The sequence below is a fragment of the Glycine max genome, chromosome 18, assembly GCF_000004515.6.
Source record: "Glycine max cultivar Williams 82 chromosome 18, Glycine_max_v4.0, whole genome shotgun sequence".
NCBI classification, from domain to species: Eukaryota; Viridiplantae; Streptophyta; class Magnoliopsida; order Fabales; family Fabaceae; genus Glycine; species Glycine max.
In genome coordinates, this window is record NC_038254.2 from 37442365 (window position 1) to 37453833 (window position 11469).

An 11469-nucleotide genomic window follows, 5' to 3' on the forward strand; every position below is an offset into this window, starting at 1 on the left:
TTCAGCTACCTCCGTGTCACCTTTGGTCCGTGCTTTCCAATGTCACCCTCGCCAGAGGCTTGAGGCTTGACGGCGTACCTAGGCACCACAATCGGAATCTCCACCACCAAATGGCGCCTCACGGTGCCGTCTCTTCCCAAAGGCTTCAACGAAATAGACTTCGTCGCTGTCGCCGTCATTTTGCTCATCACTCTCGTCATCTCCTACAGGTGCTTTCCACAGTTCTTACAATGAAGCTTCATTCTCTATCTTGAGACTCTTGTGTTATTAATTACAGTATAAACCTTAGGGTTTTCCTATTCCTATCTTCTACAAATTCTCCTACAAGGCTAGAAATATTTCTGAGAAAATATACCAGATTTTGATTTTGATTCTTTTAGCATGCAACTCTATATTAATGCTGCTGCATTGTAATGATCACATCTGCAACTTACTAAAATGCGGCGCAGCTTAGGCATTTGAATGCTTTTTGAATCACTGTATTTGGCGTATTTGGTTTGGCCGTTAGCCAATTCAATGCGTGGATATATATCGCACACCTACACAAACACACCTACACCGGAGATATATATCAGTTATGGCTTTGTGTTCAGTTTTTCTCAATCTTCATCTTCTGCTTTTTGTTTGTTTGACCATAGAAGCGTTAGGTGTGGCAAAGCCTTCAGTAGCTAGTTACCTTAGCCAGGAGATACTGGCAGAGCAAGAAGCTGATAGAGTGCATGGATTACCTGTGCAGCCTCCGGTGAAGTTCAAGAATATGGTGGTTATATCACTGTCAATGAAACTCAAGGAAGAGCACTGTTCTATTGGTTTTTTGAGGCCACTCACAAACCAGAACAAAAATCCGTTCTCTTATGGCTCAATGGAGGTACTTTTTTTTAATAACCCAGCTCTGCATGTATATATTTATATTGCAATCATTTTTATTTAGTGTTCACTCTCATGACTAATACATGATAACTTAACGAAAGGTAAGGGTAATTTCTAGTGAATTTAGATTTTAAATCTTATAGGCTGGTTTAGTCTTTATCTTTTGATTTTAACATGTGTTAAAAGGAATAGAGAGAGATGAATTTCACGATAATTTATGGAAATGAATGGAAGATAGTAGTTATTTCACACTTAAATTATAGGGATGTTGATTGTAATCAAGCATTTAATTTTTCTTGATGTCAAGAATCACAAACCAGAAGGTCAGGAAGTGAGTGCAGCAGGAGTAAACATTGATAATCACATGAATGAAGGCAGTGACTGGATTAACTCAGCCTAACAATGCAAAGCCTATTGCTGATTCCAGTTTTTCCAAGGCTAAACCAGAAGATTCTTTGGACCCACAATTCAAACCGCCAGAAGCTTCACAACTAGTTTCTGTCTTCACTATTTTATTCTTGTTTGGTTGCTCAAATTAAATGTATTGTTCTAATTTTTTAACATTGCTATTTTTCTTTGTAGGGGAAAACACACCCAACTCAATTTTTTTTGCTTTTGATGTCCACCCCAACCCAATTATGTGTGTTTAAGTTGAATTAGCAGTGTGATTTGTTATATTTTGTGAAAACTGGGAATTTCATTATGTGATTGTCTGTTTGTGTACTGGGCTGGCTTTATTGCAGAAGCAAAGGAGACACCCTCTTGTTTTGTAACTGCCTTTTCTCTCACTCTGGTGTCTTACAGATGAAAATGTAAGTTTCTACCATTTTTGTTTGTTTTCAAAATTAATACACTAATTTCAATTGAACTTTCTCTTTTATATTGGGATATGATTGATGTTTAATAGCTTTGTCACAGCTTAGAGGGCAATGCTGGTGCACTCACAAATTTTGAGGTCCTTGATTTCTTACAAGCTAAAGGAGCTTCAAAGAATCCAACAAGAGTTATTGCCAAAGTAGCACAGTCTGAATACAAGGTTAGATGTGGTTTTTCTAATAAATGGGAATACTTGTAAGTTTTATTGGTAGATGAATGTTCTGTATATCTAGCAGGTTTATGATTATTTGGTTGACACTGCTGCCTCTGTTCAAACAAGAGAGAGCATCAATGAGTTGTTGACAAGTGTTAAATAGTACGACCTGGCAAAAGCTGAGGCTCTGAACATATTAAACATTGGGCCAGCTACTGATTTTGGGCCATACCCAGTAAGTATCAATATTTTGATTTTCCAATTTATGTTACACCTAAGCATTTAGTTAGAAGCTTTTAGCTCTGCAATTTTTTAGCCATGACCACATTGTCAACAAATTATATAAATGAATACATATGATCTGTATGTCTATCAAATTGATATAATGTATCAAATTTTAAAATTCAAAATTCAAATTTAAATTGAGATAGACTAATTTTAAACAATAGGGGGAAATAAAAAACTTAAAAATAAATTAGTGTGACATACTTGATACGGGAGAAGTTATGTAGCTTATCATGAAAGAGAGTGAGTAGTTCCTAATATTCTCTTGTTCAAGAGTGAATACTTTTATAAGGGTGAATTTATGCATCCAAATATAACATGTTGGTCCCGAGTAAAATTTTAAAGTGAAGCTTCATCATCTTTGCATTCCAACATTGAAACGGTTGGGCTGGCCCATGCATTCCAGCTTTAATAGAAGTACATATGTGATATTATAAAGTTGGAAAGCCTACACTACCCCTCTAAATCTACCCGAAAGTAACTTTTTAATAAAAATATTTATTTTTTAGTTTAATATTATTTGTTAATTAATAGTATTACAAATAGTTGCATTGTTTCATTGAACTTGATTTACATCATGGAGGAGGATAAAAGCAATGCATATATAAATTTAACCTACACTTCTTTTTAAGTTGTCAATTAATTAAAATTCCCTTTTTATATAGCATTTAAAATATTTATTATTTCCTATTAAAAATATCTATTATTAAAATTAAAAAATTAATATTTATCATAATTTATGATTTAATAATAATAATAAAATATACTCCCAGTATATATACATATTATTTTCTATTACTTTTTTTAATGCAAAGCTATATAAAAAGGCATAGATATTGTATTAGTTGGTACTTACTATTTATATTGTTGTCTCACTTGACCAAATTTTATATATTGTTCACCAAACAAGTAAAGTAAATTATATCTTCCCTTGCTATAGTTGGTTTGTATTCAATGTTCTGTTTGTTCTAGCATATCACAAGTAAAGTAAATTATATTGCTTGAAGGTTTTTGTGGCAAGTCACTTGCTTCTTTCCCTCGAGGTGAGTTTCTTTTTGATCCAGCATATCACAATCCTCAACATTTTGGCAACTATTTGTTCCAAGTGATCCCATATTGGATCATTTCCTCCCTCCCCTTCAAGATGATGATAATTCATAATATGAGGATTTTTACATTGACGTTATCTATGTTCTGTTTCTTTTTGTTCCCCATGATTGTAAGTATTCCCTCACTATTGACATTGTTATTCTGTAAATTGTACAGGAAGTTTCTACTCTACAGCAGTTGGAGGATTGAGATGCTATGAGAATCCAAAGAATAAGATTACTGCAGTACCCGCCGAGGAAGAGCAAATCTGGGGTGCATTCTTCAGGGTAACGAGATGACATGAGTTTAAATATAATTACCGGTGCTGCTCTCAGTTCTCTTTGCAGAATATTCTTTTCATCTATTTAGAACAGAGAATCAGTGACCAGTCCCAACAGTAATATAAGGTTAATGTCAGTTGAGACTGCATTAGGTACAAAGGGAAAATGTGAGGTCAGAGACAATTGAATAGGGGTTCATAAAAAGCCAACACATACAGCTAAATTTCACTAAACGGAAAGTGTAGTGTCCAAAATGAACGGGTTAAACTAATTTAAACTTAAATCTTCATATCACTTTTGAAGGTAATCTTAGAGCTTAAGAAGTTAGTGTAACATCCCAATTTTCATCAACTAGATTAAAAAGGATTGTTATTTATAAATAAATAGAGTTTTTTAAAAAATGATGAGATTTTATAAATAAAATAAAGTGATATAATTATTAATTAAAATAATGATTTGAGAGAAAATAAAAATGATATTTTATTTATTTGTTTGATAGAGAATAAAATAAAGTTTGTTTTTATAAAATAATAAATAAATAAATAGAGTAAACCTAGCTGTAAATAGTGTTAGGTCAGTTTTCACACTGACGGTGCCTCTTCTGTCCCTCATTTTCGTTTTCTCTGTTCTCTTCTCCAAAACCTTTTCTTTTTCCTGTAGCCCGCAAAACCTGTCTCAGAAAAACGATGATCTCGGACTCATTCATCGTTGGATCGTCGTGAAATTTGATTACCACGTTAGCAACCCAATTTTAAGCATTTTAACCGTTGGGAATTGCAAAATCATAACAGAGCTAAGAGAAATACCCTTCGCACCGTAGCTTTCTCTTTTCCCACAGAAATCCAGAATGGTCTCAGTAAAATTACGATCCCGGTTTCGTTAACCGTTGGATTTTCATGAAATGTGGATATGTGGTTCGAAATTTAATTGCGCACACTTTCACCGTTGGAATTTGCGAGATAATATCTGTGGAGGGAGAAAAAGGAATCGGATGAAGACAGTACAAGTGGAGGCTTCAATCTCTTCTCCGTCTCTCTGATGTTTGGGAATTCTATCGGAACAGTTGGAGGAATAACTGGAGGAATCTCAAGGAACCGCTAGAGATGCCGCTATCGCTGTCTAAAGACAGGTGAGTCCGCTCAGAGGTAAGGGATGAGTTATTCACAATTAGGGAATAGTGAGAACATGTGTATCCTTAGAGGATTAAATTGGGATTTTATTTTGGGATGTTTATTAAATTGCAATTTTTCCTTTATAATTATAAATAAAATATTGATGTTCTGATGAGTATTGCTTGATAAATTGTGCTCTTGATATATGTAAATTTTGACTTATGATTTTGATATAATTGTGTAATATTATTTGAGGGGTTTTAGTCCCCTGGTTGTGATAGTCTTTTGTATAAATTGTCATATTGAGGATATGAAATGATGATTCAAATTGTGAGTATGTGGTGAATTGAACATGTGATGAATGACGAAATACATGTATATAGAGATGTGTATTGTGTTGTGAGCTATGAATTGTGCAATCACACAACTGTAAGACCCTTTAAGGGCGACGAGTTTTGCGCGACGAGTATTGTGATGGGATCCATTGTGGGAACCCGACGAGTTTAATCACTAGCGCGATGAGTTAAAATGATTTTGAGAATAATTGAGTAGTTGTGTGTATTGCATAGTTCACAGGTAAAGTGAATATGATTCATGAGGTATGATAACATGTTATTTTGAGATTATACCATTGTAATTGAGATCGAGTGTATGTGATAAATTGAGTATGCACATGATTGAGATGTTGTGTGTATTGAGATGTTGTGTGCATTGAGTTGTAAACTATGAATTGTACAATCACACGACCATAAGTTCCTTTAAGGGCGACGAGTTAATGATAAGTCCCTTTTTGGGCGACGAGTTAATGCTAAGTCCCTTTTAGGGCGACGAGTTATGCTAAGTCCCTTTATGGGTGACAAGTTAATGTTAAGTCCCTTTAAGGGCGACGAGTTAATGATAAGATCCTTAAAGGGCGACAAGTTAAAATTATTTTGAGAATAATTGAGGAGTCGTGTGTTTTGTACAGTTCATAGATAGAGTCTGTGTGCTAAAATATTTTCTGGGTTGGACCTGAATCAGGAGGGAGAGGCCCTGACGGACTCTTCAGAGTGTAGGCCTTGGGGGTCACACGGTTTGAGTGCTCCTTTAAGCCTATGTTGATCCCATATGGTTGGAACATTCTCGCAAAACACTGTGACCCTGACTGGTCTCCCTATGATATTACCTAGTGATAGTGACTTGACTTGCTGGTGTGTGGTTTGTCTTGTCATGTACTCCTAGGCGTCCGACGAGGTTTTTCACTGACATGGTACCACATTGCATATAGGCTTGAGTCTTAGCATAACTGTTGCATACGCTTGCTAATTGTTTATTATGAAATTGATGTGTTATTATGTCTTGATCGGAGTGTGTGATTCTTGTGTATTGGGATTGATGATTGAAAAGTGAATTTTGAATGACAAAGTGATGAAATAATGTGAGATATGCTAAGTAAATTGTATTTGGCTACTATATGTTGTCTTGTTTCTCTCTAGTAGTTAGGAATGTGATAACTCACTCCCGATTTGCTGTTTGTGTTTGGATCATGTGATAATCTTGAACTTTGTGTTCGGGGGAGCAGATGGATAGGTGAATGACTATGAAGAACCTCATGCTAGAGGACACGAGAACACAACGCTCTGATAGGATGTGACATTAGGATATAGGTTCTATATTAATTGTATGAAGCTTAGATGACCTTGTTTGAGCCGAGATGACTTTATTATTTATTTGGACAAGTTTGAATATGATGTTGAAGAAAGTGAATGTGAGCCTTTTATCCCTTTGAAAGACTTGTATTTAAAAATGTTTTAAAAATACTTTAAATTAATATTTGAATTTTTATTCCTTTATTAGTATATATGTGAGGGGTAGAGGGTGTCACAGTTAGAGTTGAATATCTATTACGTAACTAGGATTGCCAGTTGCAACAAAATTTCACTGAGGTAATAACATTGTAAGTTCCTAAGAGCAAAATTATAATCTAAGCAAGTTCGGTTAGGCTCTCAAGTGGTTGGCAAGTCTCGTTTAGGTGGTCTTTTTGGCCTTGGTTAACAAGAAAATCGAGTGTTAGGTACAAAAATTGGAAAGCTCCACTACACATAAAAGTGGTATTATTTATTTCAATATTTGTTTTTGCATTCATGGTTAGTTTGCTTATTTTGACCGTGTGGCTCTCTCCATTTATGAACTTTGAGACTTATATCTTATGATATATTTTGTCTATTTGATGCGATGAACTATCAGGTGGAAGGGTCAGTAGTCCTTGCAAGCACAGAGTAAAAGATCCATTTTCAAAAAGAGTATTGTGTGATGCATTATTGGAGTAATGTGTTTATGTGCTAGTGACGGTAAGGCTTACATGTGAGGCCATGTAAATACCTTTAATGATAACTATGAGAAGAGTGCGACTGGTAGTAGAGATTATTATGGTGTTCATTAACTAGGATTTTCTCTATTTCTCTTGAATAGTTGTGCTTTCTAATGTAATAAAAGATATGCTTCTGGCTTGAGATTCTCTAATATTGATTCTATGCAAAGTGTGTTCATATATGATGATTGGTAAGCTTCCAGCTAGTAATAATTTATGGAAAAATAGTACTTGGACACTCATTTTATAGCAAGGCAAGGTTGAGGAGGGCAGATTCCAATTCCAAGGTGCATCCCTAGTTACCAAACAGGTCATAGCCTTTCTAGTTAGGCTCTCAAATTGGCACCCTAGAATTGTCTTCTTATTAGAGGTGTTCATGTTAAACATATTTACCTACAGTTGAAGATGATAGGTACATATTAAAGGCATTTACCTACAGTTAGGAGATGTAAGTAGAAGTTAATGACTTTTACCTACACACTATACATAGTAGGTAAAACCTATAGCGACAGACAATTAGTCGTCATTACACGCCTCCTCAAAGTGGACAGAAGAAACGTCCGTAGGATAAAGTCTATTATACATTTACCTACGGATTTTTTTATTTCTAGTGACTGTTTTTCTCCGTAGGTATAAGTCATTTTTCTTGTAGTAAGGCAAAATAACAAATAACAAATGTGAAACCAAGGCATTAATGTACCCAAGGCATTAAAAATTACAAGATCACGTCATATTTTCTTTTTAGGCTGAACATTCATACATGTAATTTTGCTAGTATAAGAAATAAGTAAAACATATTAACAAATGCTAAAGATTTGGTTTATAAGAATAATTTGTTCAATAGTGACCAAATTTTGCTATCTTTATAATTTCTTAGTCACTGTCTCCAGTCTATTGATTCTCTATTCAAGATCCATTAACCCCTCAATAAATTGCCTTGATTCATTTTTCCCATTTCCATCTCCATAGTCTTCCTCCAAAGCCTCCATCTCTTGGGTCAACAGTGTCTTGAGAAGGATTTCCAAATTGAACAGTTTTCAAAGGAGAAAATTCAGGTGCAACATCAGCATCATTACCATTTGTATTTGCTTTTGATACATGAGGTCCATGATGACAGAGTAGCTTTAGACTGCTTTTTTGCCAAGTAATATTGTTTGCAATTTTTTAAAGTAATTTTGGGTATGCATTAATTTTTCAATGCAATAGCTTTGGTGCCAGAGAATGCAATCACACAATCTGAAACTTCTTGATGCATTCCAAATTGCATAGCCACTCTCTATGTGGTATGTACTTTTTTATAATACATTGTTGCAAACAAGCATCGAAATACTCATGCATATAACAACCAAAACTATATTCATTCATCCAAATTACTCTCACATGGTAACCAAGTTTCCTTTTTTGGATTAAAAGACCTAAACTTACCAACAAATTGAACATGATTAAGGGTGCCAAGGAAAATTGCCCCTAGTAGAGTCTAGGGAAAATCTCACACCGTCAATTTTCAATTGATTAAGCTTGTTCCACCTAAATAGCATAGGTTCTTCATTGGTAATCAGCCTAGGCTATGGTTGCTAATTTGTTAATCTCTCCCACACCTAAGTTTGGACCAAGTAGTAAAAGGGTGACCAAAGAGTTAACTACAATTCCAATTCTTCATTATCAGTCAAATAAACTATTGTTTTCTTCGATAGACCAAAATCATTTTATATGTTGGATAAAACTGTTGGTCACAAAGCTGATTCTCTCCAGCAAGATGAACAACAATAAGGAAAACAAACTTTCTAACCAAGCCACTAGGAGAGAAGCCAATCATTGCCAAGCAAGTTGCAAGGGATGTTTCATGCTCAATTTCACTCCCACTATTGAAAAAAATCCATCCATGCTAATGTTTATATAAACCCCACTCTTTTTACTCCTTGGAGATTGTTGTTGTCCTGTTCTATGTATCAATTTCTTCTCCACCTTCATCATTTCCTAGCTTTGAAATGGGGTCAAGATAGGATCACCAACAGTTGCAAAACCGGACCCTCCAACACCATCACATCCTCCAAGGTGACATTTTTCTCACCCTAGGAGCATAAAAAGGTATTTGTCTAAGGAAACAACTTCTCAACAACCCAAAACACATGTTTTCAACCCAAGTGCTTCATAGTAAAAAATGAAAACATGGGTTTTGGGGTTGTTGAGAATTGGTGAGAAAAAATGAATGATGTGATGATGTTGGAGAAATTTCCAATAGTTAAAATACCTTTTTGTTACCCTAAGGTGAGAAAAAAAACCCCATGGAGGATGTAATGATGTTGGAGAATTTTCCAATAGTCATGATCCCGTCTTCACCCCATTTCAAAGCTAGGAAATGAGAAAAGTGGAGAAGAAATTGATGCATACAATAAGAAAACAAACTACAAGGAATATAAAGGATGGGGTATATACATTAGCAAGGGTGGATATTCGTCGATAGTGGGAATGAAATGGAGCATGAAACATTCCTTGTAACTTGGATAGCATAGATTGATTTCTCTCCCAATGGCTTGGTGAGCAAGTTTGTTTTCCTTGATGTAGATAATCAGCTTTGCGACCAATATTTTAGGCCAACATATAAAATGATTTAGGTCTGTTGAAAAAAACAATAGTTAGTTTGGCTAATGATAAGACGTAACTCTTTGGTCACCCTTTTACTACTTGGTTCATATTTGGTTATGGGAGAGATTCTCAAATTTGCAACCATAGCCTAGGTTGATCAACCATGAAAAACCTATGCTTTGTGGGTGGCACAAGCTTAATCCCTTGAAAATTGAGGGTAGGAGATTTGCCCTGGATTCATCTAGGGACTACTTTCCTTAGCACCCTTATGTTCAATACATTCGATAAATAAAAATAGTTTTTTTTTTGCTATATGCATGAGAGTTTCAATGCTAGTTGTCACACAAATGTATTACACAAAAGTACCTATCACATAAAGAGTGGCTATGCAATTTAGAATGCATCAAGAAGTTTTAGATTGTGTGGCTACATTCTTTGGAACCAAAGGCAATGCATCGAAAAATTACTACATACCCATATCTAACGGGAATTTCTATTTTCTTGGTTGGCTTTTCTGAGGAAGACGTCACCACATGTTATGCAGGATGGTGGAAGCAGTCAATATTGTATCATTATCATGATTTTGCAAAGAATATTACTCGGTGAAAGAGCTGTATATACAATGATGCTGGTGTTTCCACCTGAATTTTCTCCTTTGAAAACTATTTTATTTGGAAATCCTTCCCAAGACACCGTTGAACCACTGATGGAGGCTTTGGAGGAAGATTATAAAGATGGAAATGAGATAAATGAATTAAGGCAGTTTATTGGAGGAATATTGGATCTTGAAAAGAGAATCAATAGACTAGATACATTGACTTAGAAATTAAATATAACAAAATTTTGTCATTGTATAACAAATTATTAGCTTATAAACCAAATCTTTACCATTTGTTAATATGTTTTACTTATTTTTTATACTAGCATAATTAAATGACATGAATGTTCAAAAAATCAAACTACAATATGATCTTGTAGGATTTAGCAATATGTTTGTTTGTGTATGAAAGGTATGCATTTTTATAATATCTTTCGACATCAACCTATGCTTCGACATGGTATGCATGCACACATGCACGAGCAAAATTTATCTATTATGTTAGTTGAAATTAGAGGTGATGACTCCACAAAAGTTAAGGAATACCAAAGAAAACAACTAGCGGTGATAGTTTCCTTATTTCTCTATGTGCATAAGGGAAGAAAGGAACGGGCACGATTACAAAGAATCTGGTGATTTTCTGCATTCAAGGCCCTTGGTGAAGAGTCATATGTCATGACTCTTGGTGAAGAGTCACATCTCATGTTTGTTGCGCATCTATTCATACTTTCACTTCATATAAGTGGACACAAAATCTCATGAAAGGATACAATCTTTAAATAATTTTGAAAATTTCACATAATCACCCTCCATTTTCAAAATATATCTGAACCAAATGGTTTAGATTAAACATACTCAAGTTAGTGCACAAATCACGTTCATCAATTAATCATACAATTTAATCAAGAAAATATCTCTCACCTTTTTTTTAACAAAACAACCAAATCCCATGATTCTGAAAATCACATGGTTTTATATAAAAGTGAGTATTGGTTAAACAACTAAAACAACAACAAACATACAAATAGAGAATCAAGAAGATGAAAGTATAAAAAAATTGTAGATAGTACAAACTAAATATCTCTCACCACAAGCAACCAATAAACAAACCAAAGATTTAGATTTAAGAATTATGTATCCTGAATTGGCTCACCAAATTCCAACTCAATCCAATATTTAATGAAGTCGTAAATGCATTTTTACTATGGCTGCACGTGAAACTACAGGAATAACAAAATCCCACTTCCTACTCTTAGAGAACTTGTTCA

General features: G+C 34.6%; 1 pseudogene; it reads left to right on the forward strand.

Annotated features, from left to right (window-relative positions):
* The first annotated feature begins 1674 nt into the window (after positions 1 to 1674).
* On the forward strand, positions 1675 to 3742 carry LOC100785396 (uncharacterized; annotated as a pseudogene).
* Positions 3743 to 11469: the final 7727 nt, after the last annotated feature.